The 12,198-nt window shown below is 45.3% G+C and overlaps 1 protein-coding gene across 2 annotated transcripts in view; it reads right to left on the reverse strand.

The window, feature by feature from the left end:
• B4galt5 (beta-1,4-galactosyltransferase 5) overlaps positions 1–12,198 on the reverse strand; it is a 50,383-nt gene that overhangs the window by 36,932 nt on the left and 1,253 nt on the right. The gene's annotated exons all lie outside the window — the stretch shown is intronic.

The following is a 12,198-nucleotide window of genomic DNA, read 5'->3' on the forward strand; positions in this document are numbered from 1 at the left end:
CAGTAGGAATGAAATTAAGTAGATTTGCCACCAAATTTTAGAGCAGTAAAGACAACATGCTCTCTTTATGGTTTCCATGTCCCTTACCAGAAACCATCTGAGATGCAGACACCGTGTTTATAATCATGAAAGAGGTACAGCTATCCCAGAAAAGAAAGACTACAGCAGAGAGGCTAAAGGATCTGGAGCTCAAGCCACTTCCTGAGGGGTGGGGTGGGGTGGGTGGGTGTGTGTGTGTGTGTGTGTGTGTGTGTGTGTGTAGCATTCCATAGAAGCCCAGCCCTGCCGGGCTTGCTGCACTTCTTCACCTTTCAGTCTTCTCAAGTACCTGAGTTCACAGAAAGCAGAAATTAGCAGGGCAACAGAGATGACTATGAATAAATTAGTGTCATTTCCCTTTACCACTCTTAAAAGTTGACTTAATGGTTTAAGAAATATTGTTGCAACAGAACAAGAATGGCAATGTGTTAAAACCTAATCAAACATGATTCACTCCAGAATGTTCCATGTCTGATAACAGCTTACATCAACAATCTGCTGGCAAGCGTCACAATTCAATGAAAAGTCCATTTTCCAACATACAATTCATACCTGAACCGTCAGCTCTGACCATGCCACCTGCTTTACTGTCTTAATTAACACTAATAGGTTAACAGACCTAAGAACACTAAAATTAGATCTGTGTTTAACTGGTAGCCATAGGGCAAGGATCTTGAACAGAAACCATGGGGTGGGAGCCAGGGAAGCAGGTGCTTGGGCACGCCTTTTCCTACACAGGCACAGACTTGGCTCTACCCTAGGCGATTGTAAAGTAAGCACCACAGAAATTAGCAACAGCTTCTCAGAGAAAAGGCCAAGCAAGGGCTTGCCAGCAGCCCAGCACACAGGTGTGCGTGTACTCAAAGCAGCACCTCCCTTCAGGTTTGCCACAGCCTGGGAGACATGGCCTCTGCAGAAGCTCTACATTGCAAGGATTTAAGTCAAGGACTGAGGTGGTGGGAATTTCATTGAGATCAAGAGCTTCAGGCCCTGCATGCACCATTCACTATAGATTCTAGTCCATAGGCAGGCCGCTTTCCACTCCCCATCCATCCCTCATCCCTTTGTATGGTAGCTAGGGCACAGGGACAGGAAGGGGACACTTGTCTGAAGTGGTGCGGGACTTCAAGCATCTACACACAACCAATATCTCAATCCTCCCTGTGGGCGTGCCCACTGTTTGTCATTCTTTTTCACAGACAAGCACCTGAGTGGGCAGGCTATATGAAACCAGCCGCTCAGAGCTTCCAAAGTCCAGGTTACAGACGGGCAGGCCCCAGACTGTGTTCTGCTGTCTGCTGGGGCACAGGGGCTCTTCTGACCCTTCTACTTTGTTTCACGATAAGGTCCCTTGTCACATCCTGGACTGACTTGATTGAAGCTTTGAAGTTTTCTATAATAAAGTAATTACTAAGGAAACAAATTAGCTTGACCCCAAAGTGGCTCTTAACCTCGAGGTAATCTTCCCTAGTGCCAAGTGAAATTCAAACAAATCCGAATATTCTAATTCCCACAAATCCTAAGATCCCTAATACTTTACACCAGAGTGAAAAGAAGCCAGGCTCACCAGCCAGACAGCAAAACAAAGGCAAACAAATGCCAAGGCAACACTTGCCTCCCTCCCGCTTCTTACAGGCTCACCCTGGTAGTTCAGGCCAGAACCTTGCAGTGAGGGGATCCAGCAGCCCCTGCAGATAACACCATGATGGGCCTTGGCCTTGCTGCAATGAAATTGAACTCTTCCTACCTTGTGCTCATTAACTTGGGGCATGGGCACTACATTCAATGAGGCATTGGCTTCCCATGTGGGCGAGCAACATCCTAACGGGCTTGGTTCTTCACTTTCCTCCAAAGAAGCACAACAGGGAACTCCAGATCCTAAGCAGAAATTGTCTCCTGAAGCAAACTTCGGGATAGGCATGGTGAGGTACATCTATAATTACATCACTCTAGATTCTGAGGCAGGAGGATTGCCATGAGTTCCAGGCCAGCTTGATTGAACCTTAACTAAAAACCAACTCAGAGGGAAGACAGGCAGCATGTCTGAGTCCCAAAGATAAGCCTGAAAACACTGAAACGTGGGACGTCAACCGAACCAGAAATGATGCCAACAGCAGCGTGTAGTCTAAGTCAGGGCAGATGGCTTCCTTCTGTGTATCGATTATTTCACCTTACTGACTGGAGCTTAAGCACCAGACAAAGCACTACTGCACCACTTGAGACGTGCAGTGCCCGGCGCAGTTCTCAGACACTGACTGTGCACTGTGCTTACTGTGATTTCAACGTACGGTTGAAGCCTAAAGTGGGAGGAAGGATACCTCCCACTTATCAACAGCCCCCAGACCTGTCCCCTAGAGAGCCAGCAAGCGTCTGACTTCAGTGGGCATAACTCTGAAACTGCTATGATTCATACTTTTGATCATAATCAGCATTTTAATACATCCATAGTGTTCGTGTTTGAATCTTGAATCCCTTGAAGGTTCCTAGCAGAGCAAGCACTGCCATACTCTAGCAAGAGGGAACACTCAGGATCTCAGACAGACTCCCTTTCCTTCCCTTTCACTTGCCAGCAAGTCCTTCTAGAGCACAGGGTGGTACAGAGCCAGGGCTACAACAGTGACCAAGAGCACCAAGGCCCATGAACTTGATCCTGAATGAGAGGCTTGGGGCCAGCAAAAAGCTGGTACAGAGAAACCAATCCTGAGCAGTCTGTGCTGGAAACACGCTGGAGGGACAGGAAACAGGTTCATGATGCAAGACAAATGCTTGACAAAAGCTTTCTGAGTACCTACTAAGTGTCACACTGATTGGCATGGTCTCACTACATAGCTTCAGACAGGTCTTGAACTCTCTGTCCCTGTCTCTGTCTCTGTCTCCCAAGTACTGGGACTGCAGAGGTGTGGGGCTGTGACCTCTGTATTTATACACTTCAGGAGCTGGAGGTGGCTCAGTGGATACAACTGTGCACTGTTTGCTCCAGAGGGCCTGAGTTCAGGGTGCAGGGTGGCTCACAATGCTGGTCACAACAGCTCCGGGGGATTCGATTTCTTCTTCATACATAGTCAGACATACATATACATACAAATAAATAAATCTTGGTGCTAGAGAGGTGACTCAGGGTTTAAGGACTTACTGTTTGGAGAACAGGTGTACCTGTATTTTCCAAATCTCACCCAGAAACTGTACTTTCTCTCACATAAAAATGTAATAGGAAATGTTAAAATATCGAGTTACATTTCAGTCCTACTAAAAGAACTAAGCAGCAAGCAGGAAACCTGGCAAATATGGCTTGGCCCTGCTCACCATAAGTGATCACAGGATGTTTCCAACACTTCAAAACACTAGAGGGAACACTTGTTTTTTTTTTTTTAAAGAACACTAGATTAAGGTCAGGCAGTGGTAGCACTTGGCTTTAATCCCAGCACTCAAGAGGCAGAGGCAGGCGGGTCTCTGTGAGTGTGAGGACAGCCTGGGCTATACAAAGAAACCCTGTCTCAAAAATAATAATAAATAATTAAAAGTACAGGGCTAGCCGGGCGGTGGTGGCACATGCCTTTAATCTCAGCACTTGGGAGGCAGAGGCAGGTGGATTTCTGAGTTCGAGGCCAACTTGGTCTACAGAGTGAGTTCCAGGACAGCCAGGGCTACACAGAGAAACCCTGTCTCAAAAAAACAAAATAAATAAATAAATAAATAAATAAAAATAAAAAAGTACAGGGCTTAGACCCATTCCTTCTTTTGGTGTTATTATAAACAGATCTGAGATGTTTAGGCCTGTGAGTTTAGGGCCAAATAACAAATTCATGGCTGAGTTTATTGTAGGGTGATTTCAAGATTTTAACTAAAAATACCTGAGAGTAATTCACAGACAACAGTCCAATTTACTTTACATAGTTGGTTTTCAAAACATCAGAAATCCACAGAATGTGACATTTAATATTATTTATTCACTTTTTGAGACTAGTCTGCTCCTGACAGCTTTCCCTGTCTTAAATTCAAGGAAGAAATCGAGCATCATTAGAGCTGCTCCAGTTGTGGCGAGACAGCCACTAGGCAAAAGTTGCCTCCTCATCTACACACAATACTGTCCATAAAGGACACACTTATGGGCTTAGGACAGCTTAAGCCTGCCAAGGCAGGGCAAGCGAGCCCTTAATATTCCTCTTCTCTTGTCTGTCAGACATTCATGGGCCAGAAGGCTGAAGACCGATGCTCCAACGTTTTGAAGTAAGGACTGTCCAGGGGGTCAGCAGTCTCTATCAATTGGCTACATTTTTGAAAGCTGTGTTAGACTTCCTAATATTCTCAATTATTCCGTTGTTCTTGGGTTTCTGATGGAGTTGAAAAACTCCATAGTCGCCTAGGCAGCCCAGGCTTTTTACTTTTGAGAGGATGGCTCTCAGATGACAACCAATCTAAGCCAAGTCATAGCCAGGTACAAAGTTTTGTCTCTCAAATTAGGATAAAAGATAGTGTTCAATTTTATTGACAAAAGTGTTGGACTGGGTGTTAGATCTATCTTTTTTTTTTTTAAGATTTATTTATTTATTATATGTAAGTACACTGTAGCTGTCTTCAGATGCACCAGAAGAGGGTGTCAGATCTCATTACGGGTGGTTGTGAGCCACCATGTGGTTGCTGGGATTTGAACTCATGACCTTCCGAAGAGCAGTCAGTGCTCTTCCTCGCTGAGCCATCTCACCAGCCCCCTAGATCTATCTTATACCAGATAATTTACAATATATGTAATAGTTATGTTCAATTTATACTTTGAAAGAAAGTTTTTTTGTTTTTGTTTTTGTTTTTTTAGTTAAAGGGTGAAATGTTGCAGCATTTTCTCTGTCCAATCACATTAGGGCAGTAACAGGCCTGTGATTGGACAGGAATAGAGAGGTGGAGCTAGAAGTTGATGAAGAGAAAGAAAAAGGTGAGAGGGAGAAAGGAGCAGCTTGGTCTTGGAGTCGGAGGAAGATGAGGAGTCAGACCCCGCGTGCTTATAACCAGGCTAAGGTTTTTACAAGGTTAAATTAATTGGGTCAAAATTTGTCTTTATCATTTGGCATTGAAACTATTGTATTGACATCTTGTAATTGTGATCTTATTATTATATAAACCTGATTAGATAATTAAGCCTTAAGAATCATGCTTTACCAGGTTCTAGGTGTTAGATGAATGATTGTGGGGGGGTGTAAAGAGTTGCATGTGAGCAAGATGTTGCTGCTAGCTGGGAGAAATTAACAAGAGCCCACCAGGACATGGTGTCGCCGCCAGGCGTACTAGCTCAAGAACGTGATCCGGCGGGGTGGGTTCATTTTTTAAATATTCTCCAGACAGGAATTACTAGGAGACACCAGAAACCCAAACAGTAAAGAGCCAACAGTTTCGGAGGTCACGTGGGATTCATGAATGGTTAGTTCACCCTAACCCTGTCCTTACTGCCTAAGAGAAGCTCTTGCCTGTAATAAAGCTGGATACTGTGGTTCACACCCATAATCCCTGCAGAGACAGGAGGATCTTGAGTTCAATGCCAGCCTGATCAACACAAGAAGAGCACATTTAAAAGGGGTGTATCATTGGAACTGTGTTTGTCTAGCATGCAAAAGCCTTGGGCCAGACATATGGCACATACCCACTAAGGAACGGACATGAGGGTTGGGAGTTCCTGGTCAAACTCTCCCACACAAGAAACCTGAGGCCAGCTTGAGCTACATGAAACTGCCTCCAAAGTAATTTTTTTAAAGCATAAGTTCTAGGCTTAGCATGGTGACAAACACCTTTAGTTTAAGCATAAGAGAGAAGCAAGAGAATCTTTGAGTTCAAGAGCAGCCTGATCTACACATTTGTTTTGCAAAAACAAGTAAACAGCAGAGCCCTCATAATCAGCAATTTTATGAGATGAAAATACATTTTCTCGTTTCCACTTACTCAACACAGAATTAAGTAATAGGTTTAAAAGACTATATATAAATTATAGTGTTTGGAACACTTGGCAAGTGAAATAAAATAGTCCTCTGTATTGATATTTATTAGAATGTGTTTGATTTTTTATTAAAATAACAAAGAATGTGTCCAGTAACATACAGAGATTTACAGCGCAGTTCTCACCTTGCTTTTCACCACTCCACACCCACATCACAGCCCTGGCTACTCCGCAGCCACCTGTACAGCTCATCTCCATAATTAGGCCACTCCCTACCTCAAAGAGCTATTCTTAATTGATGCAGGTAACTAAGGCACCCAGGAAGGAGTCCAGGCTCCTTCCACAGGCAGTGTCAGTGTCACCAGAAGAGGAACAATCCCCCAGGGCAGCCAACTGCTTACTCAAGCTAACAAAGGGAAAGAGGGAAAGAGGGGAATTCGAGAATGGACAGCTCTCTGAATAATTGAAGGTGCCGCCCCAGGCTTGGGGGATCCCACGTGAACGCTCCTCACACAAAAGCACTGTATAAAATGTCCTGAGACAAAGGCTCCTACTCCCACCCTGCAGACTGGACCGGCTGGAAGAAAAGCAAGACTCCTTTGCATATTAAAATGTGAAGGATGACCCCAGGGCAGAGGAGGAGCCCTCTGGGGAACGCCCAAACTATCCTATGCGATGCTTTCCCCAACAGAGGACTGAATGATTCTGCCACGGTGTTTTCTAAGACCAACTTCTGTGTAGATTCCAAGTCTTGGCTGCAGAGCCAATGTCCTCAAGCATCAGCACTGGGTGACGCATGGGAACTGACACAAACCCTTGCTCAAGCTTGCAGCACAAGTTTTACAAAAATTGCAGCAGGGCAACAAGGCTTTTAACAATGTCGGAGTTCTCCGGCTCTCTCCCCAGCACCACAGAACAGGGCAAAGGGCACGCGACCTCAGATCAGAGAGTGACTCTGTTCTGTAGTCTAGTTCCTTCAGCCCACAGGTGAGAAGACCAGGCCGTCTGGCACCTAAGTGTGGATGGTAGCCAATCCCAACAAAGTCTAGAGCAGAGCAAACGTAAAGGGCTTTGGCCCCAGCTTTATGACAAGCCCTTGGTCAGCCACATTCAACTTAATTCTGAGGAGCACAGAGAAGCAGTTTCCTCTGAGACAGGTAGAGAAAGGGAGAACACGGTGCCCTCCGAGTCAGGGTTGACTGGAACAAAAGCATAGCTGCCACCTCATCTAGGTGCAGTCTGCCACAGCGGGGCCTGCTCAGGTCCCACACTGGTCTACTGCCCTTACCCACCAGTCCCTTCTCTCCTGCTCCAGGGCCCTCCTCATCCTAGTGTTCTCGAACTGCAACCCCCACCCACGACCAGTGAGTGATAGTATTAGTCAGTTTTCAACCAGGATGTCTGGTCGCCCTCAAGGTCTTAAAATCCCCTTACACATATCCGTCCCCCATCAGAATAGAAGCACAAAACCTTCCAAGAGAAGGGACCACAGGGGTAGAAATGCTCCGCCCTCCTCACTTCCAGGCTATCCCACAGCTCAAAGTACACAAGAAGGCTGCCACCAAATGACCTGCTGACTAAATGAGTGAAGACCCCGCCCCCCACCTATGCTGCTGACAGGCTGGCTCAGCCCTCCAGGACACTGTCTTTCCTTTCTGTGTGCTTCTTCCCACTCAGTGTACCATCACCCCTCTGCCGTGTGCCCTTGAGCCATCACGATTCCTTTTTTTGTTTGTTTGTTTGGGTTTTTTGTTTGTTTGTTTGTTTTTTAAGACAGGGTTTCTCTGCATAGCCCTGGCTGTCCTGAAACTCACTCTGTAGACCAGGCTGGCCTTGAACTCAGAAATCCACCTGTCTCTACCTCCTAAGTGCTAGGATTAAAGGCATGCGCCACCACTGCCCAGCCACCATCACAATTCCTAACCGTGGGCAAGTGACTGGCTCAGTCTGACTGATACGCCATCTTTGAAATGAAAGCTGTAGTCAGAACTGACGGCCTCTGGGAACCAGACAGACACGCAAATGCCAATTTACTGAACCACTTTCTTAATTCCCTTTGTCTCAGTGATCTACAAAAAAACAAAACAACAACAACAACAACAAAAACTAAGGTCAGAGGTGGGTCTAGGGGCATGGGAATGACTGACTTCCCCTGACGCCTCCTGATGAGATGACTGGAGGCCTCCTCTCCGATCACGCCCACCCTGCTGGCTTCTGATTAGCCCTTATCTACCCAATTTCCCCTCAACTGATTTTCCTGGCAGACCACAGCAGCTCTCCAGGTGGATGGCTGTGTGTCCCTCCCCTTTACAGTCACAAAAGCCTAAGCAAAGGAACCAGGTGAGTCAGCAGTGCCTTGGCCATTGTGGCTTTGGGTTGTCACCCTCTCAAAGAACTCTAGAAGCCATGACAAAAGAGCCTCTCCTCCCTGGCTGTATGATCTCAGCTCTATGGACCAGACAGTCTGGGAGGAGGGGATCCACCTGTTCTCAACTCCAAACCTAAAGCTCTTCCTGGACAGCAAGAACTCTCCAGAGAAGACAGAAATCATAGTGGGAGCCCTGGCAGCAAGCGGGACTGTTCTTTCTGCAAGGCGGCCTGCCCTCGCATAGGTTCCTCTGCGAAGGGAGGAAGGGCGATATTCAGACATGTCTACAACTTGAGAGGTCAAGGAAGAATGATCCCAATTCTGTCCAGTTCATTCTTGACCACATGGAGGGGTTAAGGCTAGCCTGGGCTACATGAGACCATGTCTCAACAGAACAGCATCTATGAACCTGAGAAAGAAAGGTGTCTTAGCAAGAGGTGTTTAATTTCCTAAAGCAATCAGATTCCCCAATCTGTATTTCCTCCTGAAAATTCTTATGTTAGGGATATGGAGACATTCAGAAGGCATTTTTAAGGCAGAAACAACAAAAGGCTTTTCCTGCCATAACAGATACAAGGGAGTCTGAACACTTCCAGGGCTTATTAGAAAAACATCTATTTGATTATGGAACACACGTACTTTCTCTATAATCTTCAGTCCAATACTTCTTTAGAATATCACAAACCACTGGCCTTCCATGTACTAAATCATTAGTTATCTTGACTGAGGTATAATTGTCTTTTAACACACAGGCCTCTCCCATAGACTCAAGGGACATTAGCAGAACAATTCAAAGTTCTGCCTGCCTAGGCTACAGAGTGAGTAAAATCTTGATTTCCCTATTGTTTTTAAAGATTTGTTGGTTTTATATATATGAGTGCTCTACACCTGCATGCCAGAAGGGGGCATTGGATTCCATGACAGAAGGTTATGAGCTACCATGTGGTTGTTGGGAACTGAACTCAGGACCTCTGCAAGAGAAGCTAGGGCAGCTCTTAACCACAGAACCATCTCTCCAGGCCTTGACACCATCCCCACTTTTATATTACATTTACTTATTTATTGTATACCACAGGGAGACTGTAAAAATCACCATGCTCTCTCCACCATGCTAGGTTAAACTCAGATCATGAGCTTTACTCAATGAGCCATTTCAACAGGCCCTCAGTTCATACGTGTGCGCATGCTCGTATGTGTGTGCATGCGTGCGTGTGCGTGTGTGCACGCACACGCGCGCACACACACACACATTCATGCACACATATACAACATACATACGAGTACTCACTCAAACACACATACAATCACACACACATACTCATGCACACACATAATCACATACACACATGCACTCATACACACACACACACACACACACACAAGGGAAACCAAATGACTTCCTCAAAGTTATCTGGTCAAATCAGGAGGAATATGAACAACTAGCTCTTTCTTGTCTTTCAAATACTCACCATAAATCAGCCCTTCCTGGGGACTGAGGGCACCAAACCGGGAAAACCATCCCCACTGCCTTCCTTCAGCAGTGAAAGAAGTAGAGAAAAACCGGCCAAAACAGCAAAAGCAGAACCCCAAATAGTAAACTTTGAGTGAGAGCTCACTGTGGGCCTTAACCACAGGCAGCAGCACTGTCAAAGAGACCTGCTGTAAGATCAGCAGAGGTCAGCACAGCTTCTGCACCTCTCATCAAATGAAGGACCACAAAATGATTAAGATGTGTTCCCACCAGCACTTATGCCTGCCTCTATCACCAGCTCAAGTCCACTCTTCTTTAAGAGACCTGGTCAGGCTGCAAGCACTCTGAAATTCCTCTAGTCAGAGAGTGTCATAAATAAGATCAAAGTCTTCTCCAGAAAAGAAGAGGGCTCGTCAGTACCGCAGGCAAGTGATAAGAGACAACAATCATCCCTCAGGCTATGGAGAAGCGCTTCTAGGAAAAGGTAGCTCAGAATAACTTCTCCCCTTCCTCTTCTTTTTCAACTCTCAGCCCCACCCCCAACAGGAATTGCAGCCAGGACCTAGATGAGAACTCTAATGCTGAAATATAGCTGTGAGCGTCTTAAAAAAAAAAATGTATTTATGAGCAGATGTATCTTTGTGGGTGTGTGATGTGCCACACATGTGAAGGTACCTAACAAGACCAGAAGAGAGCTTGAGGTCCTCTAGCGCAGTGGTTCTCAACCTTCCCAATGCTGTGACTTTTTAATACAGTTCCTCATGCTGTGACCCCCAACTGTGAAATTATTTTTTGTTGCTATAGTTCTGGGACTAGCCTGTCCTACATAGAGATCGGTCTCAAATAAATAAATAAATAAAATTAGAAATTTAATGTGTATGGGTGTTTTGTGTACATGTTTGTCTGTACACCATGCAAGTGCATACCTAGTACAGAGGCCAGAAAAGGGCAATGGGTCTCCTGGAATCAAAGTTACAGGTGGTTGTAAGCTGCCATGTATCTGCTGGGAATTGAACTCAGGTCCTCTGAAACAACCAGTGCTCTTAACTGATGAGCCATCTCTCCAACTAATTTTTTTTTCTAAGTTTTTGAGACAGGGTCTATGTAGCCTTAGCAGTCCTGGAATTCACTATGTAGATCAGGCTGGCCTCAAACTCATTGAGATCCTCTTGCTTCTGCCTCCCAGTGCTGGGATTAGAGGCGTATGCTGTGAAGCACAGTTTAAACTTGCTTTTCTATCCTAAGGAACATAAGCCCTTACACTCAACCTTTGGGAAAGATTTACCACAACACACTGGGAAGCTAGACATTTGATAAACTAAGTTCATTAACAAGAAAGGCACGGAAGAGGCTGGTGAGATGGCTCAGCAAAGAAAAACACTTGCTGCTCTTGGGAAAGGACCAGGTTCAGTTCCTATCACCAACAGGGTGGCTCCTAACAATGTATAACTCCAGTTCCAGAAGATCCAATGTCCTCTGCATTGCATGCATGTGGCACACAGATACACACACATCTACAACATCTACACACATGCACAACATCCATACACATAATATACATAGCTTCCTAAAAGACATGATAAATGAAACAGCCAAATAGTTAAATGTAAGTGCAGGGATGTGAACTATAAGATGTCTCCTCTTTACCACTCCCCTTCACCCCCTTTTCTGGTTTGCAGTGCTAGGAATCAATGCTAGGTACCACTCTACCAACCCGCCACATCCCATCGCTGCTGGCCCTATTCTTTGCCAACAGATTTTGAATGGCAATGGATCTGTTCTCTCAGACACTTCTAAAGTCACTCATGAAATCCCAAGAGAGTTGAGCCTTGCAGTGACACAGAGTTCAGGATTCTAAGTCTGGTGGTGGCATACACAGAAGCTCCACTGACCTACAATCAACAGAGAAATCTAAAGTAAGTTCCATTTCTGTTGGAGAGTCTAGCTTCTATTCTTTCTCATCAAAAAAGGTTGATCCCCATGGAGATACAGGACATATACAGACCCAGACTAGAAACACCTGTCACTTTCAAAAAAGGACAAAAAATAGAGGGTCTGGCTGGAAGATGACTGCAGGTTTAAGCCCATCACTTAACACTCATGAGAATCTAATATCCCATTCGCTAATGAGCTCTCTTCTCAATTAATTCCACTAATTAGTTATCTATTCTTGTTCAGCCAGAATTCCTGCCCTTCTACTTAGCAAGCCTAACAAGCCACAATAATTATACATCCCTGGTGGGATGCCGCTCACCAAGTCAGTTAGGACAATCTCAAGTTAGCTTTTCCATCTTCCCAGGTCAGGCTGACAGCATGAAACACCAACTCTTAACCATCAAGTGAAACAAGCTTTAAAAAAATAACCAGGGGAGAACCAATCTCTCTCTCTCTCTCTCCCCC

The sequence above is a fragment of the Mastomys coucha genome, unplaced genomic scaffold (assembly GCF_008632895.1).
Source record: "Mastomys coucha isolate ucsf_1 unplaced genomic scaffold, UCSF_Mcou_1 pScaffold15, whole genome shotgun sequence".
NCBI lineage: Eukaryota > Metazoa > Chordata > Mammalia > Rodentia > Muridae > Mastomys > Mastomys coucha.